We start from the raw sequence: 8,159 nt of genomic DNA, 5'->3' as shown, positions 1-8,159 counted from the left end.
CCCCCTCCCAGGGCCAAAAAGCCGTTCAAATGCCCCACCATAGATCCATTCCAGGTCATTAAAAATGCCTTTTTTCGAGAATTAATTCACGCGCCAAGTCTGCAGACAAGTCTAAAATACAGAAAAAAGCCTTTGTAACCCTTCGCTTTTTATCCAAATTGTCACAAAGTGGCAATCTTTTCTTTATGAATCCTAAACTCGTCATTTTGGACCTTATTTCGGCCTTCGCCATGATTTATCAACCCACGTTCCCTCACTGGGACACGTAGTTCGAAATCGAGGTTAGAGTTCAAATTCCCTACCCCATATGTGTAGTGATCAAATTCCCCACCCCCAGGGACGACAAAGGCGTCAAATGCCCGAGGTATGCCCGGGGGGGGGGGATGTTGAACCTTCGATTTGACTGATACATTATTACACTTGTGCCTTCAACAACCCTAAACACCAAAATATAAGCTTAAATTATTATGGCTTTCCATACTTTTACGAGAATTGCGCTAGATAGGAAAACAACAGTCTAAATGCACGCGCAAAAGGCGCAATTAATTAACAGCGATGTACGCAATGACACACGCAACACGTTTGTTCTTCAGTTTGCTTGCGGTTAAGTTCCACTCCGATTTGCTTGCGGTTTTCTTGCTTTATGCCATAAAGCCACTATTATGTATAATTTTTGTGCCTCGTGTAAAACTGTTCAATCAAATGGTCTGGTCTGACCGGTATTCTGTTTGACACATCTAAAAGTCCACGTTTAAACCTTTTGTGGCCTTATCAAGCTTACCTTGCTAACGTCCATACGGATTGCAGATAAAGAAATACCAGGTTGCGGACACCAGTAGGTTAAAGAGACCGAGTGAAGAGTTAACTTTTTAAGTTTTTCTAGGTCAGCCTCGCAGAAACCTCTGTAACTTTTTGTTTGGTACTGGCGGATTAAACCAGCCAGATGAAATATTCGCCTCTTTTCAAAAAACGGAAAACGTGCGCCAAGAAAACTCATTTCCCACTTCGCTGAGAGAGACAATCCAATGGCCGAAACAGACCAGCACTGAGACATCCGATTCCTCTTAGAGGGGGGACCTATTTGCAATATCGTTTTCCTATGACGTAATGTGATATCATGAGCCAATCATATGATGCGTTCTGGCGCGTTTTATCTCGCAGTATAAGACTGGTAACTAGTGCAGAGAACCCAGTTAAATAAAGAGGGTGCTAAACTGTATCATATAGACTCTTGGTTTTAGGCCATCGTAACTTGATTAAAAATATAACACAAACAGCGGTGATAAACATTATGAAAAATCGCATTTTTATAAACTTGACGTTTCGTATGCTTTTAGCTTCATTGAGCCCACTGAGCCATCGAATTCCATACACCTCAAGGCTGCCCCTCCATTCAATGCAGAGGCCACAAAATCCGCAGGGCCAAGAGTTTCCATTTTTTCCCATTACATATCCAAGGATCCAAGGAGATGTGAAGGCGACCAGGCCTGTCGCCCGACCGAGAGGAACTGCGAATGAGCTAACAATTTTTCGCGACCGATATCGCGAGTCGCGACCAGCTTTCGCGACCAGCTTTCGCGACCAAATTAATACGAATTGAAGGGAAAACCCGGCGGGGGCGGGTGGGGGGGGGGGGGGGTAACTCAACCCAAGTTTGAGTAGGGGTGTGCCGTCCAGGCAGTCAAACCCTGACCCTGTTTATGACAAGAAAATTCTCACTTGCCCTACCCTGTTTATGAGATGAATTTATGGGGTACTGGTATTGCGTATTTGATTCCTGAAAATGAAAAAGAGGTAAAAAATGAAGCAAATTAACGCAATTAACACAGTGAAAACACAGTTTTTGGTGACAATGAGCGAACTTTATCCCAACACCCCGAACAGAACAGAACTAGAGCCCCCGGGTGGAAAACAACCTAAATTGTTACCATCTCAAAACCACTTACAAATGTTAATAGTATTATTTATAATATATATATTTATTATATGGCAAGGTAGTCTTGAGGCAAATCCGAGCATTGTGTTGGTCGGGATTTTGCCATATGGACCGTTTCCGTGGAAACGGGCATAAGCCGCATATTTTTTGTTTTCGAAAGCAGGCAAATTCAAAATTTACAGCGAAAACGAGTGCCATGTAATAAACTACTACTTACTAACCTAGCTTGCTCGAGCCGTACTGGGGAATATTGGCCCTCGGTCCGTACTGCCACGACCTCGGGACAATATTTCCCAGTACGGCCCTCGCGCTCGGTTAGTAAGAGGTTAATATATATATATATATCTACCTTGATTTGATAAAAGGTGGCTATCGGGCTGTTAAGGAATGTATGGGGTTTCATATTTTTTTTTTTTTTTGAGGATACGGAGAATTGTTCGGCTTTCTTCCAATGAAGTGTCGCCCTGTCTAATGTAGTGACTTCAATCTTACTTTTTTTTCTCCCTCCCTGTCTCCCCCCCCCCCCCCCGTCTCCCTACCCCTAGATTTACCTGTGGTTAGTCTAGCCCAGTCTCTAACTCCAACCCCTCTCTTTCATTTGAATTCTAGTTGCGCGCGCTAACTAGTAGAACAGTTGTGATCTATAGCTTTCCATTCTGCTGTCTAAAGGAAGTTTGCCGGAGGACATCATTAAGTCCCGTGAAGGTGAAAGTCTTACGATTTGCAAGTTGTGCGTCGGCTGTTATCGTACCTCAAACCGAGCTTTAGGCGGTTAAACACAGATAACCGGTCGGCTCGTTTTGCCAGGTACAGATAATGTTGAGCTTGCTTTAGACAGCAAAGGTCTTTAGCCACATCAATTAGGACTCGGAACTAGACTATACGGGCTGATTTGAAGGCGGTCATAACGATATTTGGCTTGAACTTTACCGTGGCTAAAGACTTAGTTTTTTACTGTTGAAGTTTGTGGAGCGGGCGTTACGCGCTCGACGACATTCAAATACATCCGGGACATTGTCGGTTATTTCTAAAAGAAACATGTCGGATTGGATAGCCAAGGAATCGCTTCAAGCGCTGATGTGAGTACATAGTTTTCTTTTTCCCTCAATTTTAGGCGTTCTCCGCCTAGCTAACACTCATAGTTCATAGTTCTCTGTGATTCGCTAGTGGGAGGCGATGCGATCGTGTGCATTTCCGGCCGCGACAATGGAGTTGACAATTGAGATAACACATGCCCGCTTCCTCAGATATTTCGCCTGATTTTCTTAAAGTTGAATCGAATGTCGATGTAGAATGCTTTAGTTCAGTTTATTTGAGACGTGCATGCTGTAAGAAAGCTACAGTTCAGCTCTCCGCCGAGTGTTTTCTTATGTCTATCTTGGTATTAATTTTGACTCACATTTCAAGTTGTAAACACTCTTAATTAAATTGATAGAATTCTTGATTTAAACAAAATGCCGTATATGCAGTCTTTTTGGTTAAAAAGCACATAAACTAGAGTGCCTTACGTTAAACTTGAGCTAAAATTAGCCCTCATTCAGCGTTCGTTACAGAAATAGGGCTTCAGATCTACGGTGTCATGTCAAATTTCGGGAGACACCTTTTATCAAATCAAGTTATATATATATATATATATATATATATATATATATATATATATATATATATATATATATATATATATATATATATATATATATATATATTGTATTTAACCGCCAGCACTCAAATTAACGGTCATTCGAAAAAATTTGCCTGAAGAGTGTGGTCATCTTTTGACCATACGAAACAGAGCTGTAGCAATAAATCGATGAAATACTACTGATGAGATACTATTGAAGCCTGGAACCTTTTTGAATATTTTATATATATATATATATATTTCAATATATAAAAATTCCCTGTGCCACTTTTTCGAGTGGTGATGATAATAAGCTTAATTTTAGCTGTACTGAAATGACTAGTTATTCTGAATATACAGTGCAAATCAAATCATTTTTGTTTCCTTCTATTCAGGGCAGCAACATACCTCAAATGGCACGGAGCACCAGAGCGTGATACCAGGCAAGTAGTGCTTGGTTATTGGGGACAGCCTCCAGGAATGCAGGATAATCAACACCCTTTCTTATGTGTGCCAGGATATCTCAAATCTGACACGGGAGAAAGTATCCTTTGCATACAAGCTTGGACAGGGTAGTTTTAGACAAAGTAATAATTTATCTGTGAACTTAATTCATTCGGAATTACCTCTAAATATACAGTGCAAATCAAATCATTTTTGTTTCCTTCCATTCACGGCAGCAACATACCTCAAATGGCACGGAGCTCCAGAGCCTGATACTAGGCAAGTAGTGCCTGGTTATTGGGGACAGCCTCCAGGAATGCAGGATAATCAACACCCAATAATATTAAGGTAAGAACTTTATTTTATGCCAATTTTTTTTCTCTAGACACTCTCAGTTCCACACATACATCAAGATGCAATTCTGGAGTGGAACGCAATGTGCTCCCTGTTCGACTTGCCCTAGAGGTTTCGGTGTGAAGACAACATGTTCTTCAAAAGAGGACACAGAATGTGAACCATGTAGGCCCGGTTACGATTATTCGAATACAACGGGCTATGAAAGATGCATCAAGTAAGTCTATAGTTAAACCACTATGCAATGAAGCTGTGATTCTACTTGTGGGATCAACTGCCATGCAGTAACAGTTGTAAATGAATAACCGTTTAAGTTTCCTGTTTAAAAAAATTATTGTTTCTTTTCAGATGTGACCAGTATTCCAACTGTATCACTGGTAATCCCAACTATTGCACAATTTTGTTCTCGACCTGTTTGCAGTGGCTGTGAAGAAGGCTATAAGAAACAAGACCTTGCAGCACTTAGCATGACCGCAAGTATATAGCAAAAGCACGACAGAACCTACAAACCCGATCTCAAGTAAGTTAATCTATATCAAGGGGGGGAGGGGGTGAGGAGGGAGGAGGGTGGCTGGACATTATTATTTTCACGCAACCGACACTTTTTTAAAATGCGATAAAGTTAGTAAGCATACCAACTTTATTTAATTGCTTTTGATACCGTCGTAAAATACATAACTATTTTTATTTGTTGGATTAGAACAATTTATTAAAATATAAAAGGTTACTTTACAAATATTGGTTTTTCGGTTTTTCGACAGGTCCGTGAAATATCCAAGAAATGTAAGACGAGGGAATTCTTAATCAGCTGGTGATTGTGTGCACCATGTGCTAAATCCATCAGATCTATGACACTGGTAAATCCTCCGTTATTCCAGCGAGGTGACAATAAGCTTGCCCGAAAGAAATACTTTTAGTGACGATGCTACGATGCTAGAAAAGGAGGAAAGAGGGAGGAGGAGAAAGGCAAGGATAAAGAGGAAAAAGACGATGAGCAGACCGGAACAAAGCTGCCGGTTTCTCCACAGTCAAGGATTTGTCCACCGCGACATTAAACCCGACAATGTACTGATTGACAAAGACAGTGTTATTAATCTATAACGAATGGTTTTTCGACGGGTCAGCTTTCACCTTTAGCATAAGCTATTTCCGTCAGATCGAAGGAAGGATCAGGAAGAAGATAATAGAGGAGAGAGTCTCTTGAAGAGGAACTTCAGATGATAAGGAAAGTCCAACAATGTAAACCCATTCCATTTCTGAAGTAGCTTTAATGACGACATCCCATTTGACCAGCTCCGATCATAGACTTTCATGAAAAAAAAAACGTTTTGAGTGAAATTTTGATTTCCTTTTGTTTGTCTTGACAAATTACGCCATTTTGTGTAGATAGATCGGTGTTAAATGAACATTTAAGAAATTTTGTACTCTTTGATGTTCAAAAGCAAAATAAAACACTAGAATCCACGATGGTAACAAAAACACATGACCTTCCTCACGCCGGTCCCGGAGATTCTCCCCTTTCCCATGAAATTAAGGAAGACTCATGAGAGCTGAGTCATAGGTTCAGAACTGTGGATAAACGATCTTAAATATTGGTTAAGGCGTTTCTTTATAAATATTATTTGGTTAGGAAACGGTTTTAAAGATATTTTAATTATTTAGTGTCATAGCTTTAGTTGCCTAGGGATGTCAATGTAAATTTGGTAAGCTTCCACCAAGAAGAAACGGTCCTCGTGTTGTGCCCGATTCATTCATGAAAAGGTACCCGGTCTTTTCCACGTTTCCTCTTTTCCTTTCCCCGGCGTTTCCATTGATGCAATTTTGTCGATGCGCTTTCCACACTGGTACATGTGGGCCCGAATTCAACTTCTCAATGTTTTGTTAATAGCCAACTGATCATTCTTCTGCCTTTTGTAAACAGAAGTCTATTGAGAGGCATTTTTTTGTGATGCCATAAAGCATAACACTCCATCTGGGGAAAACATTATATTGACACGCTGCTTAGGGATGACTCTTCTAGCAGCTCCTCATCATATCATAAATCAGGGAGATGTTATGGCTGCGGGGAACATGTACGTACCTACCTTCTGACCACCCGATACTAAACCCACATCACCACTTAACCTGGACGTATGGACAACTGAACTAGCAAACGATTTTGATAAAGACTTTCTTTTAGACGGAATTGCACATGGTTTGCACAATTTAAAGCAAGCGTAAATGCACAATTACAAGCCTGCGACGGACAATCCGTACGGTCAGAAAATATATGTCTTGTATAGTAAGATGGGACCAGTAGCAATGTCGCAATTCCAAGAGTTCCTTGCTTTATACGTAGATTGAAAGGATAAGGCACCTTTCAACAGCTGTCATTTTTTGGAGAATTTTCTGAGCACGTAGAATATGCGCGGCTTGAGCCAATCTCCTCCCCTCGCGTAAATAGCTCACGCTTCTCTCACTTAAGAAACGACAAAAAATCGCCTCCTCTGCAGCCTAACGAAAATAGACTTGATATAAACACCTTGACTCATTTCACGCATCAACGGCGTAAAAACGAGTGATGAGCTATTAATTGAGTCCAAGAGTGCAATCGACGGTTGAATAGCCTACAAATGGCAAACGCCTCCGCAACCACACCCATTCGATTGAATTTCGTACAACTTCAAATGCAAAATATTTAGCTAAATTCCAATACAGTGTAGCAAGCAGGGACAGCGAAGTGGTGAGAGCAATTCGATTCCCGAACCCGGCGTCATATGTGGGTTAAGTTTGTTGTTATTTCTAATTCCTAATGGGTTTTTCTCCGGGTTCTCCGGTTTCCCTTTCAGCTTAAAAACAACACTACTAAATAGTGTTTCACAGTTAAACAACACTAGATGTTTTAGTCTAAACAAAGCACTCAATATTCCCAAAGGAATCGGGCAAAAATATCTGGCAAATTGAGCCAAAATAACCCCGAAAGTGTACTAAAAGCACTCTTGGATCTATTATACAAAGAGCCCTTAAAGGACTGTTTTTCCCTTCTCTTAGGGACACATCACCCTTGTTCCTTGGGCCAGACAAGCCAAAGGTAAAAATTATCAACATCAGCGCAAGATCATAGCTTTACATCCACCCCATTCATCAACTGTTCTCAGTGCAATTTAAAGATGCATTTTTAGGCCAATGACAACATTCACGTGTAACTCCATTTTACAGAGAAGATGGTAGATTTTGGGGAAGGGGTAGCAGAGGCTAAAAAACTTTTAAGAGATTTAAAATGCCATTAGCTTTCTAAAGAAAGACTTTTTGCTCAAGAAATTTGAGTTTCATTGCAGTAAACTTTTATTGAGGAATGCGTTGCCAATAGGCTGGAGTTAAAAAGGTTTATTACCTTTCCTTCAGAGACAAATACTGAAAGTCAGAGAACACATTTAAAGCAGCCGCAGTGGAATTTCAAGTATAATTCATTCAAAATGATTGATAGAAGAGAAGAAGGAGGGAGAAGAAGGAAGACAAGGAAAGGAGAAAGACGATGAGCTGATGAGTTTCCACACAGCCACTTTGAACTATTTTGTAAAATGCAATTCAGATAGCGGTAAAAGCAGCGAATAAGCAGAAACAACAGAGCACGACAGACTATAGAAAACAAGAAACAAATGAAAAGCTGGAGGCGGATCAATTGCATATTTATCCAGACAATTTTTAGGCCACCAATCAATCCAGTAACGCAAATCATTGCTACGCAAAAGTTTTGAGAGAAACAATATTCTAGTTTACTCTCCAAGTAGAAAAACCACCAATGGACACATTATCAAATGCTAT

General features: G+C 40.4%; 1 pseudogene across 1 annotated transcript; it reads left to right on the top strand.

Annotated features, from left to right (window-relative positions):
* The first annotated feature begins 1,740 nt into the window (after window positions 1-1,740).
* Window positions 1,741-4,871, top strand: LOC144640988 (uncharacterized; annotated as a pseudogene). Its single transcript, XR_013568475.1, has 3 exons — window positions 1,741-1,794; window positions 4,009-4,349; window positions 4,704-4,871. The product of XR_013568475.1 is annotated as an uncharacterized LOC144640988 (transcript).
* The last annotated feature ends 3,288 nt before the right edge of the window (window positions 4,872-8,159 follow it).

Source organism: Oculina patagonica, unplaced genomic scaffold (assembly GCF_052425735.1).
Source record: "Oculina patagonica isolate OP01 unplaced genomic scaffold, crgOcupat unplaced6, whole genome shotgun sequence".
NCBI classification, from domain to species: domain Eukaryota; kingdom Metazoa; phylum Cnidaria; class Anthozoa; order Scleractinia; family Oculinidae; genus Oculina; species Oculina patagonica.
This window is presented reverse-complemented; position numbering and strand designations above follow the sequence as displayed.